This window comes from Mesoplodon densirostris, chromosome 9 (genome assembly GCF_025265405.1).
Source record: "Mesoplodon densirostris isolate mMesDen1 chromosome 9, mMesDen1 primary haplotype, whole genome shotgun sequence".
NCBI classification, from domain to species: domain Eukaryota; kingdom Metazoa; phylum Chordata; class Mammalia; order Artiodactyla; family Ziphiidae; genus Mesoplodon; species Mesoplodon densirostris.
In genome coordinates, this window is record NC_082669.1 from 27,013,938 (window position 1) to 27,031,095 (window position 17,158).

Here is a 17,158-nt window from a genome sequence, read left to right on the forward strand (position 1 = left end):
AGTGAATGCAGCTGTTTGCCTCATTGTTGAGATGGTCCACCAGTTCTGCACCAGTGTAACCCTGCCCTACATGAATGGGCTTGGACTGGGTTGAGGCATTGCTAGACTAGTATTGCTGCCTGCAGTCTGGACCAATACTAATTTGAAGTCCCTTCCAAAGGTGGAAAAGTGTGGGTAAAAATCAATGACAAATGGAGAGAAGGAGAAAGAGTAGCTGAGGCTGAAGGGGATGAATAAAAAGGTTATGCCACAAGGACAATCCAATATTACACTGGTGCCTTGAGAGAGATTCAGAACAAGAGATGATATTGTCTCTTAGCTCAGTTATACCAGATGCCCCAAATGGTGAAGCTATATATTGCCAAGACAACTTCTGCTTTTGGAACCTGACAAGGTCAGACAGAAGCCTTCAAACCTGGATGGCATTGCTCTGGGAGACATTTGGTCATTTGGTCACATGTTGTGAAGATGACCCGGACCAATTGTTAATGACTGAGTGGGACTTGAATGACACACCAGTAGCTTGGCTCATTTTCAGGTTACATCTACTACTATCCTAAGATGTGGGTAACACTAGCCTTTTTGGTAATATTCAACTTCCTTATAGGAAGTTTAAGGAACAAGTTTATGATGATATTGACATTGATGATCAAATGTATCAGGAGACTGGGTTACGACATCCTCAGGATGAAATACCAATGAAAAATGACAGGCAGAGGAAGATTGGGATTAGCTAACCATAAGTTAATTTCCATGCTAAATAGTTCTGCACAAATATATAATAAGGAACAAATAGCTGCAGAGTGGGGTGAGGGGTGAAGAATAATCAAATTAGTAGGAAAATATGGACAGTGTATGAAATGAGTTTATAGGATGGATTAGTTGTTTCTTTAAATCTGTCCCTACCTGATTCTGGCTCTTCCATATGTTAGGTGCATTCATACTGATACTATTGGTATATCTGTCACAGAAATTCTATACAAAATGTGGATGTTCAGATAAATATAAATATTTTGCTGTAAGAGCTTTGAGTGTTACTCATCAGGGAAGCTTACCTGAGCATCACGTCCAGAATTTTTACAGGGCCTCAATCACACAGACATGGTTGATTGCCCATGTGGACACTTTATTCTCCATCCCTTTCAGGGGTCAAGCTGATACTGCATGGCCAAATGGCTGCACCATAAATTATGTTGTTAGACAGCCCAGTGTGGCCCAGGACCCAGGTAAACACTCTTATCAACAGAACATTCCAAGGGCCTAAATATCACTCCCAGGAGCCTGGGCAAAGGAAAGATTCCTCTTTGGGAAGGTTAATTCCTCACTGCCCAGTGTCAGTCAGTGGAATAGGACCCAGAGCATATTCACAGTTTAGGATTTAATACAGCAGAAAGTCTAACAGGCATAAATGTTGACATGGAAACATGGCTGCTCTAAGATTCTGCAGGTTCTAGTGGGAGTTTGTTGAGCTCATTATCATGCAGTTCCAAACATGTTGAGCTATGTAGGATTTCTGAGCATGACTGATTGCTGATCCAGAATTTGTTAAACAGATATTGGAAGACTAAGAAGGAAACACTGAGGTAGCCCAGGAAAAAGTAGGTTTGCAGAGGTCAGAAGGTGACCTAGGTGGGTTTGGATCCAAGAGATGAGAGTGTAATATCCAGCCTACACCTTTTAATAACAGGCATTTTTCCTACCTTCAGGGCTGGCCTCTACTCTCACCCACAGAATCTCCAAGTGGAGAGAAACACTTGCAAGCACTTTGATGTGTACCTGTCACTCCTTGGCTCTGTCCTGAAGAGCAGTATATGACATGTCTGCTTCCCATTCCCCATGCATCCCCTCAGGGCCCCTGCTGCACTACATGCCGAGTCTATGGGACCCTTCGCCATCCCCTCACCTGTCAGTCATGGTCGTTCTTCCAGTGCAATGCCTGTGTGGTGTATCCAGTGGGCTTTGTGTAGTGCAGACACAACAGCCCTGTGCCTGTGAGTTTACTCAGTATAGGTTATTTGGCAACCATTCAGCAACTCTTGCTTTGGGAAGAGTCAATGAGGACTGTATTTTTATTCACATATTTCTTCATTTTTTCATTCATTCACCCGGCATTTTTTCAGCACTTATAATGCAGTGAACTAAACACTTTGGATAAAAAGAGTTTAATCAGTTACTTAAATAATTCAACTACACTCCTTATCTCAGGGTGTAGAAGTTCCACTGAGGCTGTTTCATCCTGGGTGGAAATTGTGCATCAAATTTGTAGTTGCAGGTAGTCCAGTCCTTCAAAATGAGAATTATCAAAAACATGGGACTCCTGAATCTTTCAGGAATAGCCAATACAAAAACTTCTCTGGAGTTTAGGACACAAGGAGTTCTAACAGAGAAACAGCACTTGCTGAAAATCAAATCACAATAAAGTGTTTAAAAAAATATAGGGCTTCCCTGGTGGCGCAGTGGTTGGGAGTCCGCCTGCCGATGCAGGGGATACGGGTTCGTGCCCCGGTCTGGGAGGATCCCATATGCCGCGGAGCGGCTGGGCCTGTGAGCCATGGCCGCTGGGCCTGCGCGTCCGGAGCCTGTGCTCCGCAATGGGAGAGGCCACAACAGTGAGAGGCCCGCATACCGCAAAAAAAAATAAATAAATAAAAAAAAAAATATGCCAAGTAACTTCCAGTTTCACCTCCAAGATGCAGAGCTTGTGAATGATGATTGCTAGCCTTACAGCAAGAAGAAGAAAAAAAAAATCAGCAACTTTTACTGGACTCATCCGAGAAGTGAGGTCACAGAGCAAGCTGTCCCCTCAAACCTAGAGAGGCAGATACATCCAGAGAGATGAGGCAGACGAGAGCCACTTACCTGGAGCAGAAGCCACTTGATGCCGTAAGCTGATAGAAACACTTAGCTATAACTTTCACTAACTTTTGGAGGTCAAGAGTAGACTAACCATGAGGATGAGAAGGTCCAGGGGCTCAGTGATAAGGAGCACCCACACTTTTGCACACTTTATTCTAGAAATTCATTTGCTAGGGCTGCTGTAACAGAGTACCACAAACTGGGTGGCTTAAAACAACAGAAATTTATTGTCTCACAGTTGTAGAGACTAAACATCTGAAATCAAGGTTTAGCAGGGTTGTTTCCTTCTGAGAGTTGTGAGGGAAGGATCTTTTCCATGCCTCTCTCCAAGCATCTGGTGGTCGCAGGTGATTCTTGCCTTGTAGATGTCCATCGTCTCCCTGGGTCTTCACATCGTCTTCTCTCTGTGTCTGTGCCTCAATCTCCTCTTCCTATAAGGTCACCAGTCATACTGGATTAGAGCCACTCCAAAGACCTCATTTTAACTTAATTACCTCTGTTAAGACCCCACTTACAAATAAGGTCACATACTAAGGTATGGGGGCTTAGGACTTCAACATGTATTTTTAGAGGGACACAATTCAACCCATTGCAGAACTCAAACAGGTTCTCACGGGGAGGATTAGAAAAAGCTCCTGATACGGCCCTGGTGGGGTGAGGGGGAAGTGTAGCCATTGTGACCCTCTCCCCAGATATTCCCCTTAGAAAAAGCACAACCTCCAGGAGGAAGGACCTTAGCAGAGGACAGTTCTGAAACTTATCGCTTGTGAGGGCAGGGAATTCCACCCACTCCAGCCTGTTTCAGCATTCTCTCATTTAAGGAAATAAAAGTCATAATCTACTGGAGAGTGGCTTAAAGGACAGGGAGTAAGGGGCATAGGGAGGGATAGTTCTACCCCTTGAGGGAAACCAGAAATGCTTCTGAAGGACACATACCATGACACAGAACAACCAAAGTACTGAGACGTAACTGGAAGATTAGAGAGTGCGCTTTCTCCCTCTCACCGTACACCATCCTAACAAGCCACCAGTAATAATGAGTAGATTACAGCTGAAAAATTTGAAAGACAAAAACTCTCTTATGAGGCAGTTGTATCAAAGAAGGGGGTAAAAACAAGCTGACTGGAGGAATTTGAAGCCTTGGGTGCCTATACTTACAGCAAACATTCAATATATTTCAACACCTAGCCAGATATACATACATCTTCAGGATAAAAACCTGTTTGTTTCAATAACTCTTACCCTATACAACATGTTTGTATTTTAATAAAAAATGACAAAGCATGCAAAAAGACAAAATAAACTAAACAAACTAAAAAAATCCATAATCTAAAGAGACAAAAACTTGTCAGAACTAGAGTTGATAAGACACAATGGTTAGAACTACCAGACAGTGATTTTAATATAACTGTGCTAAGTGCTAAAATAACAATAATTTAAAAATATAATGTGCAAGGTCAGATGGATAATGAAAGAAAATAAATGAAAACTATAAAAATGTATCAAAAGGAAATGCCAGAAATAAACAAAACAGTAACAGAAAAGAAGGATGCCTTTGATACGTCCAAGGAGAGAATCAATGAGCTTGAGTGTAGGTCAATAGAAACATCCCAAAATCATATGCAAAGAAAAAATTAGCAATAAGAATAGTGATAAAAAAAGAACACAATGTCCAAGAAATGTGGGATACTGTGAATAAATGTATAAAAATGTTTAAATGCATATAATCGGAATGCCAGGAAAAGAAAAAATAAGGTAGAGAAAATATCTGGAAAAATAACAGCCAAAAACTTTATAAAATTTATGTCAGACAACAAATTTCATCTATAATGTCCATGCAATCCCCATCAAAATTCTAGCAAAAAAATTTTTTTGTAAACACATCTGAACTTAGTCTATAATTTATATGAAATGCACAGATACTAGAATAGGGAACACAATTCTGAAAAAGAACAGAGTTGGAGGACTCACATTACCAGGTTTCAAGACCTACTGTAAAGCTGTGTTAATCAAGAGAGCAGAGTGAAAGTACAGACATATAGATCAATGGTGCTACATGAAGAACCCAGAGAAAAATCTACATAGATTTGGTCAACTGAGTTTTTACAAAGATGCAGGGGCAATTTATTGGAGAAAGGAGAGTCTTTTCAAAAAATGGTTTTGCTACAAGTAGATATCTACATGCAAAAAAATGAACCTCAGCCCTTACTTCATGCCATACACAAATATTAACTCAAAATGGGTCACAAGCCTAGATATAAAATACAAAACTATAAAACTTCTATTAAATAGGGGATAAAATTTGCTTGATCTTGGTGATGAGTTTTTATTTTTTGTTTTACTTTATTTTTAAAAATAAATTTTATTTATTTATTTATTTATTTTTGGCTGCACTGGGTCTTCGTTGCTGCTTGTGGCCTTTCTCTAGTTGCAGTGAACAGGGGCTACTCTTTGTCGCAGTGCGTGGGCTTCTCATTGCAGTGGCTTCTCTTGTTGTGGAGCATGGGCTCTAGGCGCATGGGCTTCAGTAGTTGTGGCTCGTGGGCTTAGCTGCTCTGCGGCATGTGAGATATTCCTGGACCAGAGCTCGAACCCGTGTCCCCTGCTGGCAGGCGGATTCTTAACCACTGTGCCACTAGGGAAGCCCTTGATGAATTTTTAGATTTAGATACAACACCAAAACACTCTCTCTGTAAGAAAAAAGCTGGTACGTTGAATTTTATTAAAACTTAACACTTTTTCCCTTGTTAAAGACACGATGAAGAATCCAAGAAACTCAAACTGGGTATTAAGAATATAAAATAAATAACTAAAGATAAATGAGAAATTAAAAAATTCATCTGAGAACACTATCAGTTATTTTTTGTGAGTAAGCCAAAAACATTAAACAAAATTGAAAGTTTCTTAGAAAAAATATAACTTAGCCAGAAGAAACTCAAGAAAAAAATTAGTTTAAAATATTAGGCCAAAACTGTGTTAGAACTAACTTCTGTGAAAAAGTTATGGAAAAGTCTGCACTTACATTTTATAAGCTGTCACAGAATATAGCTTAGGAAGAAAAATTGTCAAAAGCATTTGTGATGTTTAGAATAATCTTGATCCACAATTAGACAAAGACATGAAAACCAAGGATTATAGGTACAACTTATTCATTCATTTATTCTTACATTTCACTAGCATCTACCATGTAGCACCAGGCACTATCCTGAAGCTCAGGATGCACCAACAGAACAAATGAAGAATTCTGTCCACATGGAGCTCCCTTTGTAAAAGGGAGAAACAAAATAATCAATTAATAGAATAAGTGAGTAGGTAACTTAGTGTATTGGGTGATTAATGCAATGAAGAAAATAGAGCAGGTTAAAGTTTTACTGGCGTGCTGTTGGCTTTGCAATTTAAAACTAACTGGTCAGGGTAAACTTTAAAAAATACCTTTTATGACATGGCTTGAAAAGGGGTGAGGGATAAGCCATGCATTTATGTGGAGGAAGAGGCAGAGGGAACAGTCACTCCAGAGGCTCCCAGGTTGGATCCTGCTCAGCACAGACTAGGAAGAATAAGTAGCCCAGGGTCTGCAGCAGAGTAAGAGAGGGTGTAGGAGGTGATCGCCTGGGGCCTTCTCAGCATGGCACAGCCGTGGGCTTCTACTCTACGTGAGATAATCTGCCATTTCCTGGGTTTGAGCCAAGGAGTGATAAACTCTGACTTTTTTTATAAGGCTCATTTATTGAGAATGGATGATAGGAAACCATGTTGTGAATAAGGGGACCAGTTAGGAGGTTCTTAGAGTAATACAGATCAGATAGGACGTTTGCCTGAAGAAGGGCAGTAGCTGTGAGCATGGTGAGAAGTGCTTGGATTCTGGCCTGGACCCACAGGATGTACTTAGGTCGAGTGAGATAGAGTTGACTTAGGGTGACTCCAAAGTTTTTGGCTTGAACAACCAGAAGTTGTCATACAGAATGGAAATGGGAAAGGCTGTTGGAGCAGTTTTTAGGGGGCGAGATGAGGAGCGAGGGCTGTCTTGGCCATGTTGAGTTTGTGATCTATTAGGCATCCTAGTGTGGGTGTTGTTTGGGCTACTGGATGGACGCATGGAATTCAGGAGGGCGTGTGGGCTGGAGAGGGAAAATAAGAATCATTGGCTTTGAATGGTCTTTGAAGTTCTGTGTCTCAGTGAGATTATCCAGGGATTGAGTGTAGGTAGAATGTCAGAAAACTACAGATGGAGCTCTGGGCACACTGACAGGAAGAAAAGAGAGACCGACAGGAGGGGTGGATGAGGTTGATCCCTGGAGCAGGCAGAGAACCAAGAATGAGTGACGCTCTGGAAACACAATGATAAAGTGTGTCCAAAAGAAGGCATTTGTCTAGTGAGTCAAACAATGCTGATCAGGTAAGATGAAGATGGACATTTGACATTGGGTTGCCAACGTTGCTGATGACTTGACCAGCACAGCATTACAGATGCAAAAGTCCTGAAATAAACTTAAGAGAACTGAAGCCAAGAATATTCAGCAGATGTCACCTCTATGTTGGGTTTATCCTGGGAAAGCAGAGGTGAGAACGGGAGAGGTGAGTCATTCTGCCATCCACCTCGGCCTCCCACCATGAAACACCTGAGTGTCCAACATGTCAGGAAATTCTTGAACCACAGTAGCCACACGTCTGGTCTGTTTTCTCTGTCTGTGTCCCCGCAGAACATCTTTCATTAACCCTTTGTTGCCTCCCAGAGAAAGTCTGAGCTCTTACCATGCCATGCAGGCTTTCCATTCTCTGCCCCGTCTTTTTCTGCAGGCTTGTTGCTCATGATTCTTTGACCCTATGTGCACCCTACGAACCAGCCATACCGAATTGCTTAGAGTCCTCTGACCAGCTACATGAGGTCGGGCCTCCACGTTATTATGTATGCTTGTGGATGACACCATTGTTGCTCAGTGAATACCCAGTTCTCCTCCGTGTTACCCACTCCCTTTTAGTGATGGAAAGGATGCTCATGTTCCTATTTCTGGGGGGATGGGCTCGGAGAAGAAGTGACACTTCACTTCAGCACTGAAGCATTTGAGAGCAGGTGCATGACCTTTTGGCTCTTTTCCAGAGAACCGTAAGCACATTTTGGATGTTGGTGGTGTAAGAATGAAGCCATCTGGATCACCAGTTGGCACGTGGGGGAGAGATGCCCTGGAAAATTGCCTGACACATATCTGAGTCTATGTGGATGAGAAATACATCTTTTTTATTAAGTCACTGAAATCCAGGGCTAGACATTCCTGACTAACACAATAGTGATCTATCTGACTGTGATGCCATGTGCATCTGTGTGCCCTACGAATCCTTGCTGGGTTGCCAGGAGTGTGCCAGGGTCTCCTACCAGCTCTGGTGATATAAGAGTGAATAAGGTGTTTTCTGGCGTCCATTGGCTCACTTTTTTCAGCTCCTTCTGTTTCTTCCCCACCACTGGGAGAATTAGGTGTCCCTCCCAAGTTGACTATAGAGTGATATCTCTGTCTTAAAGACTTTTAATATATTGTAAAATAAATTTATTTCATCCTAATGAGACTATGAGCTCATTGATAGCATTTTGTGTTTTAAAAATATTTATCTCTCCAGTAACTAGTACTTGGCTTGGTATCTAGTAAATATTCTGTAGGTTTATTTTATGAATGTCTGGGAGTTTCCATTCTCAAGTTGTGTGTATGTGTGCTGTGTGTATGTATGTGGGTGATATGGTTCTACCTGTACACGTTTGTTGTGGAGAGTGACCATTTTCCTTAACTAATTCAGACTTATAGAAGTGACTATTATTGAATTTCAATCCATTTTATTTCTTATATCCTCTTATTATTACTGCTTCTGTCAATTTCAAAGTGTGTTTATTCTATATCAACCAAGTGGAATGGGCAGATATCAATGGTTTGACCTCTCAAATGGTGAAACTGAGGCTCAGAGGTACTAAAAGACACTAACTAGTAGTAGTTAAGAGCATTATTAAGGTGGAAATATCCCAGGTACTACCTCCATGCTTGAGTTTTGTAGTCAGAAATATCAGTACTTCATCTGAGCTTGTTGTATCTGGATTTACAGACTCTTAAAGACTTGCCTGTTAATAGTTCTGTTCCCTTTCTGAGATAACATTTCTACCCTTTTATCCCAAGTATAATTTATATATTAAATCAAATAATTCTGATTATACATTCTTTATTGAAAATGCAAATGAATCATAGAGGCTCTGAGTTATCATGAACAATCAAGATTGTCAGCCATCATATCTAATCCACATTTCTTAAATGAGAACTAACTATTGTCCATAACTTGTAGCATTCTTCATTAAAGTCTTGCTTCTCTCAAAAAAAAAAAAAAATAAAAATAAATGGATCCCTATGGGGGCTTCTGGGTCTTGGTAATACTCTTATTTCTATATCTGCTTGGTGGTTTCCTGAGTGTTTGTTTATAATTATTCATTAAGCCATATATTTATGCTTTATTAACCTCTCTTTAGTGTGTCATATTTTTCAATATAAAAATTTAACAAAATACATTAAATAAAAGTGCTTCTTTTATTCTTATTACAAAACCAATGTACTTTAGGACATTTGAAAAATAGTGATGTGCAGAAAGAAGAAAAAAATCACACATAATCTCACCCTCCCGCTGGTACCTACTAATCTAGCGCCTTACAGATTCCCAGGTTTCGACACACGCACTCACAGACAGATAGACAGACACAGGTAGATGAAGACTTGCACTCACCCCCTACCACCACACCATCACCCACTGCTGCTCTCACCTCCCTCACAGACTTTCTTAACTAGAGTAGTTAACATTGGTATAATACTGTTAGTTAAGCTGGGGATTTTATTTGGTTTTCACTTTCCCCCCACTGGATCCAATCCAGGGTAGCACATTGCATTTAGTCATCATGTCTTCTTAGCAGGGTGGACAACTCATCCCATTTTGCCCTATGTGTCCCATTTTTAAAACTCAAAGTCCCACGCCCTGGGAAATCTGTTGCTTGTGATTAAACCAAGGTGGTTGGTCACCCTACAACCCACTCTTGTGTAGTCTGTGATTTTTTTTAATCTTTCCTCATCTTGCATGACCTAGACAGTTTCAAAGAGCACTGGAGAAGTGTTTTGCAGAACATCTCTTGATTTGGGTTTGTCTGGTGTTTTCTCACAATTAAATCGTGGATGTGGATTTTGGATTGAAGACCACATAGGTGAAGTGCCCCTCCTATCACATCATACCAGGGGTACATGGCATGAACACAGCAAAATACTCTGACATTAACCCTGATGACTTGACTAAGGACCCGTCTGCCGGGTTTTTCCACTGTGATGTTGCTGCTGTCCCATTGCTATTCTCTGTTCACTGGGCATTAAGTCCAGTCCCCACTCAAGGGAGGGGATTATTCCCCACCTCCTAGGGGAAAGGAGGAGTTTCAAAGAATTTGCTAAATTTACAACCTCTGTCAAAACCATCACAATAATTGATAAATTTTTTTGGGGGAAATTTGAGGTTATGCAAATATCCTGTTTCTCCTTAAAGTTGTATCTACTAACTTTAGCATCTCCAGTGGGTCCTGCCTGCATCAATTATTACTGTGGTGTTCTAACAGGGGAAATCTCTTTCTATTGTTACATCTACATTTATTTTTTATTTTTATTTTTTTTTTATTTTTTTTTTTTTGCGGTATGCGGGCCTCTCACTGTTGTGGCCTCCCCCGTCGCGGAGCACAGGCTCCGGACGCGCAGGCTCCGGACGCGCAGGCTCAGCGGCCATGGCTCACGGGCCCAGCCGCTCCGCGGCATATGGGATCCTCCCAGACCGGGGCACGAACCCGCATCCCCTGCATCGGCAGGCGGACTCTCAACCACTTGCGCCACCAGGGAGGCCCCATCTACATTTATTGATTGGAATTATTCTGGAAGGAAGACTTGTTTCTTCACTTCCATTTATTTATTTATTTGTCTATTTATTTATTTATTTATTTATTTATATTAGTATGGATTTAGGGAGAATTGTTTTTAAGGGGGTATCATCCAATACTATTGTACTTCATTTGTTGCTCAAATTGCTAAAATCTTGACCATTAGGAGGTCCATTTAGCTTGGCACCTGTGTCTTTTCTACATGCCTTTATTGTTTTTATTTTTTTTTTAGCACTTAATTTCTGGTGCTGTAGGAGTCTCCAGGCTCATCTCATATTTTCCCTGCTCCCCCTTAGAAAATGTCATTTCTGCAAGGAGCACTGGTGCTTTGGTTTCTTTTCTTTCTTTTTTTTTTTTGCGGTACATGGGCCTCTCACTGTTGTGGCCTCTCCCGTTGTGGAGCATAGGCTCCGGACGCACAGGCTCAGTGGGTTTGGCTCATGGGTCCAGCTGCTCCGTGGCATGTGAGATCTTCCTGGACCGGGGCACGAACCCGTGTCCCCTGCATCGGCAGGCGGACTCTCAACCACTGCACCACCAGGGAAGCCCACTTTGGTTTCTTTTATGGAAAAATAGTAAAGGAGAAGTCTCTAGTGTCTAGAAATACTGTGTTCCCATAAAGGGAGCCAAGGCACCAGTGTTCCTTGGAGAAATGATATTTTCTAGGGCTGGAGCAGGGAAAATACAAGGTGAGTCTGGAAAACCTTCAAGAATTTAAACTGTCTCTGTTTGCAGATGACATAATTTTATATACAAACAACCCTAAAGACTCCACTAAAAAACTGTTAGAACTAATCAACAGAAGCAGCAAAGTTGAAGGATGCAAAATCAGCATACATTTCTATACACTAACCATGAACTATCCAAAAAAGAGACTAAGAAAACAGTTCCATTTACAATAGCACCAAAAAGGAATAAACTTAACCAAGGCAGTGAAAGATCTGTACACTGAAAACTCTAAGATACCAATGAAAGAAACTGAAGAAAACACAAATAAATGGAAATATATCTTATGTTTATGGATTGGAAGAATTAATATTGATAAAATCTCCATTCTTTATAGATTAAATTCAATCTCTATCAAAATTCCAATGGCATTTTTTCTCAGAAGTAGAAAAAAACCAAGCCTAAAATTTGTATGAAACCACAAGGGACCCTGAATAGCTAAAGCAAGCCAGAGAAAGAAGAACAAAGCTGGAGGCCTTGCACTTCCTGATTTCAACTATATTACAAAGCTATAGTAATAAACAGTATATTACTGGCATAAAAATAGACATATAGACCAATGGAACAGGTTAAGAGCCCAGAAATAAACTGTCACTTATAAGGTCAACTAATATTCCACAAGGAAGCCAAGAATATACAATGAGGAAAGGACAGTCTCTGCAATAAATAGTCTCTGCAGTGTTGGGAAAACTGGATATCCACATGCAGAAGAATGAAATTGGACGCTTATCTTACACCACTCACAAAAGTTAACTCAAAATGGATTAAAAACTTAAATGTAAAACCTGCAACTATAAAACTCCCAGAAGAAAATATAGAGGAAAAGTTGCTTGACATTGGTATTGGCAGTGATTTTTTTTTGGATATGACACCAAAAACAAAACAAAACAAATCCCAAAACAACAACCCAGCAACAAATGCAAAAGTCAACAAGTGGGACTATATCAAACTAAAAAAACTTCTGTACAGCAAAGGAAGCAATCAACAAAATGATAAGGCAATCCACTGATGGGAGAAAATATTTGTAAATCATATATCTGATAAGGGGCTAATATCTAAAATACATAAGAAACTCATATAACTCAACAGCAAGAAAAACAATCTGATTAAAAAATGGGCAGGGCCTCCCTGGTGGCACAGTGGTTGAGAGTCCGCCTGCTGATGCAGGGGACACGGGTTCGTGCCCTGGTCCAGGAAGATCCCACATGCCACGGAGCGGCTGGGCCTGTGAGCCATGGCCGCTGAGCCTGCGTGTCCGGAGACTGTGCTCTGCAATGGGAGAGGCCACAACAATGAGAGGCCCGTGTACCATACACAAAAAAAAAAGTGGGCAGAGGAACTGAATAAAAATTTATCCAAAGAAGACAGAATTTTCTTACAGGTACATAAAAAGATGCTCAGCATCCCTAATCATCAGGGAAATGCAAATCAAAACCACAATGAGTTATCACCTCACATCTGTTGGGATGGCTTTTATCAAAAAAACAAGAGATAACAAGTGTTGGTGAGGATGTGGAGAAAGGGAAACACTGTGTACTGTTGGTGGGAAGGTAAATTGGTGCAGCCATAAGATCCAGCAATTCCCATCTCTGGGTATATATCCAAAGGAAATGAAAACAGAATCTCAGAGAGATACAGAGATACCTGCAATCCGATGTTCGTTGCAGCATTATTCACAATAAGCCAAGATACGGAACAACCTCAGTGTCTCAGGGCCTGATTAGAGCAAAGGTGGAGGAAGCCTGAATTGGCTCTCTCTGTCTGACTGCTTGAGCTGGGACACTAACCTTCTCCTGCTCTCACAGTGGGTCTTACACCATTGGCTCCCCTGGTTCTCCAGCTGTCAGACTCAAACAGAAATTTGCACCAATAGCTTTCCTGGGTTTCTAGCTGGTAGACAGCAGATTGTAGGGTTTCTCAGCTTCTATAATCTCATAATCATCTGAGCCATTTTTAATAATATTATATAAATTATATTTATAAAATATATGAATATATATATAAATTATACAAATTATAATTTGTAAATTATATATGAATATTTATGTCTTAATCTATAGATTAATGGACAATAGGGACCACAGGTCTGTAGCTTTTTTTTTTAGATTTTGAATGTTGAATAATTTTTTAACTGAAGTATAGTTAATTTACAATATTGTTTTAGTTTTAAGTGTACAGCAAAGTGATTCATTTATATATATATATATATATATTTTTCATATTATTTTCCATTTATTTTCATGGCTATTGTAAATAATGCTGCTGTGAACATTGGGCTACAGGTATCTTTTTGAATTAAGAGTTTTCATCTTTTCCGGATATATGCCTAGAAGTGGGATTGCTGGATCATATGGTAACTCTATTTTTAGTTTTTTAAAGAACCTCCATACTGTTTCCATTGTGTTTGCTCCAAATTAGATTCCCACCAACAGTATAGGAGGGTTGCATTTTCTCCACACCCTCTCCAGCATTTATCATTCATAGGCTTTTTGATGATGTGAGGTGATACTACATTGTGGTTTTGATTTGCATTTCTCTAATAATTACTGATGTTAAGCATTTTTTCTGTACCTGTTGGCCATCTGTATGTCGTCTTTAGAGAAAAGTCTATTTAGGTCTTCCACCCATTTTTTTGATTGGGTTGTTTTTTGTTGCTGTTGCTGTTATTGAGTTGTATGAGCTGTTTGTTTATTTTGGATATTAAGCCTTTGTCAGTCACATTACTTGCAAATAATTTCTCCCATTCTGTAGGTTGTCTTTTCATTTTGTTGATGGTTTCATTTGCTGTGCAAAAGCTTTTAAGTTTTATTAGGTCCCATTTGTTTATTTTTGCTTTTATTTCTTTTGCCTTGAGAGACTGACACAGATCTGAATTTTTGATAAAATCTACAGGTGACTGTAATCCAGAAACACTAGTCTAGAATATATAATTTCCACAATGCAAGATTCTTGAGATAGGATCAGCTTGGTAACAATCAAGACCAGCAAGGGTGTCCAAGGATTCTAGTGTTTTTTGCATAATGAACAGTCGAGTTCTTTCTACTGACTTTCCTTTTAATTCTCCCGTTCTTATCACTAATATATTTTTGGTATACTTTATAGTGTCCAAAATGTCTCTGAGGCTCTGTTCACTTTCTTCATTCTTTTCTTTTTGAGCTCCTCAGACTGACTGATCTCAATTGTTGTTTCTTCAAGTTCACAGATTCTCTCTTCTGTGTGCTCAGATCTGCTGTTGGACCACTGTAGTGAATTTAAAAAATTTCAGATATTGCACTTTCCATCTCCAGAGTCCCTATTTGGTTCCTTTTTATATTACTCTCTCCATTGATAGTCTTTATTTGTTGAAACATTGTTCTTTTCCTTCAGTTCTTATCCATGGTTTCTTTTAGCTCTTTGGGCAGATTTAAGACAGTTGATTTAAAGTCTTTGTCTAGTAATTCCAGTGCTTGGGCTTCCTCATGGATGGTTTCTATTAATTTCTCCCCCCCCCCCCCCCCCGTGAATGGGCCATACTTTCTTGTTCCTGGCATGTTTCCTAATTTTGTGCTGCAAAGTGGACATTGTGAATGTTATGATGTGTCAACTCTGGAAATCAGATTCTCTCTCCTTCCTGCGGTTTTCTGTTACTGCTTGCTGTGAGTTGTTGTTTGTTTCATGATTTTCTGAATGCTGTTTGTAAAATCGGTATTCTTTGTTGTGTTAACTGAAGTCTGTGTCCCATTAGCTTAGACTCCCAGTTCTTTCAGACTGGCTCTGTGTTGGGGCACTCCTTCCATGCCTCACTGGACATTTACAGCCCTGCCTTAGCTTTCACTTCCTGTTTGCACAGTCCCTGAGGGTCAGTCAGGCATGAAAGTTTAGGATTTTCTCAGGCCATTTCTAAGCATGCATCCATCCCTCTGGTACTAGCAGCCTGCCCCAGGGAAATGGGCTGCCACCCTCATACCTGCCACTTTTCTTAGGAGTGGGGGAAAGTAGGAGGGCAAATTAGTATGCCATAGCACTCTTTAACACAACACAGTGCTTCTTTCTTCATTGAGATTCCCCTCGTTGTTGTAAGTTATGGACTAGATACCAGAGTTCTTCAAAAGTTGATTCTGGCAATTTTGTCAGCTCGTTATTTGTTTTTATGGAGGAAGAAAGATGTGGAGTTTCCTACTCTGCCATTTTCAGTGATGTCTAACATATTTTAAATCTCACTTATACACAATTTCGTTTAACACATTCTTTATTTTACAAGTATTAACATCATTGAGATGTTCAGCAATTCTCTTTTTCTGAATTTTTTCCCCTTTATCCTTCATTCCCAGTACTATACTCTTTGCTCGTATGTGTAGATCTCCATGCTAATTTAAATACTCAGTACATGTCCTTCAAGGCACTAGATATACATTTGTCTACAGATGTGGGAATTTTTGAAAATGCAACGTTGTCTTTTGTGGCATCAACAAAATTAGCGCAGAGTTCTTTCCCTCTTTTCCCACTGAGTAGCTGGAGCATTTAGTCTATCAAAGATTTCTTACACTTTGTGGTAGGGCCTTTGACTTTGCTCCATCATTGTTCTTGATCCTGGAAAATCACATCCATCTTGGAACATGTTCCTGTCCACAGCACATTTTTTTTTTCTGGTTCAGGGCAGGGACTGCAGTCCCAGTGATATTTCCTGAACCAAGACTTTTCAACCTTCATGAACACAGGGTCAACTCCAAGTATGACACAATCACTTCAGTTATGTGTGTGTGTGCCATAACTTTGTTCTATATCCACCTTTGTTCTATATCCCATTAATCTTCAATTTCTAATGCAGGAATAGTTACTGGATTCCAGTGACATGCAGGGAGATAAGGCAAACATAGCTCTCTTACTGCAGAAAAACACAGGTTGGTATTTACCAAGCCCTACCCTAGGTTACACTGTCATCCTGCAAAGTTCCCTGGCTGACTTGGGAAGCAGCCAAAACTTCATGAGAAGAGGTGACATCCAAAACGCAGCTGAAAGATGAGTGGGATTATGTAAGTGGATAAGGAATCGCGGGCTGAGTGACCCGAGAATGAACCAAGAGAGGGAGGTCAGAAGCCACACAGGGATGAAGCGTGAGTCAGGATGTTGAGAAAAGCAAGGGGTTGTCGGGTACCATGGGTGAGTCTGCAAATACAATCTGGTATCAAATATGAAAGCTATCTTAAGTTATGCCAAGGAGATTGGGAGAGAACTGGCAGCTCTGTGGAGGGCGGAGACCAGCTGGGAGATGCTCAAAGCCAAGACAGAAGAGAGGTCATTGCCACTGTGCAGCTGAGAAGGATAGAGGGCAGCTGCAGACATGATGGAGAGCAGGATGCAGGTTGAGGAGCCTGGGGAGTTGAGGGCTGCAGGAAGTTGCCAACAATTAGAAATTTTGGAAGTATCATGACCAGAGGAGTGGATTAAGTGTGTGTCCATGGCACAGTATGAAATTGCCAAATTTCACCCCCGCTTAGGGATGCACCAACAACCCCAGCATCATGATAGGCAACATTCCCATAGGGTGACAGGTTCAAGGCTGGTGGGAATGGATCTCAGACTAACCCACTGACATCGATGCCACTGAATGCCAGTGTCCTGCTGGCATCTGAGAACAGGATGATGAGAAGCCTCACCTCCTGCCCT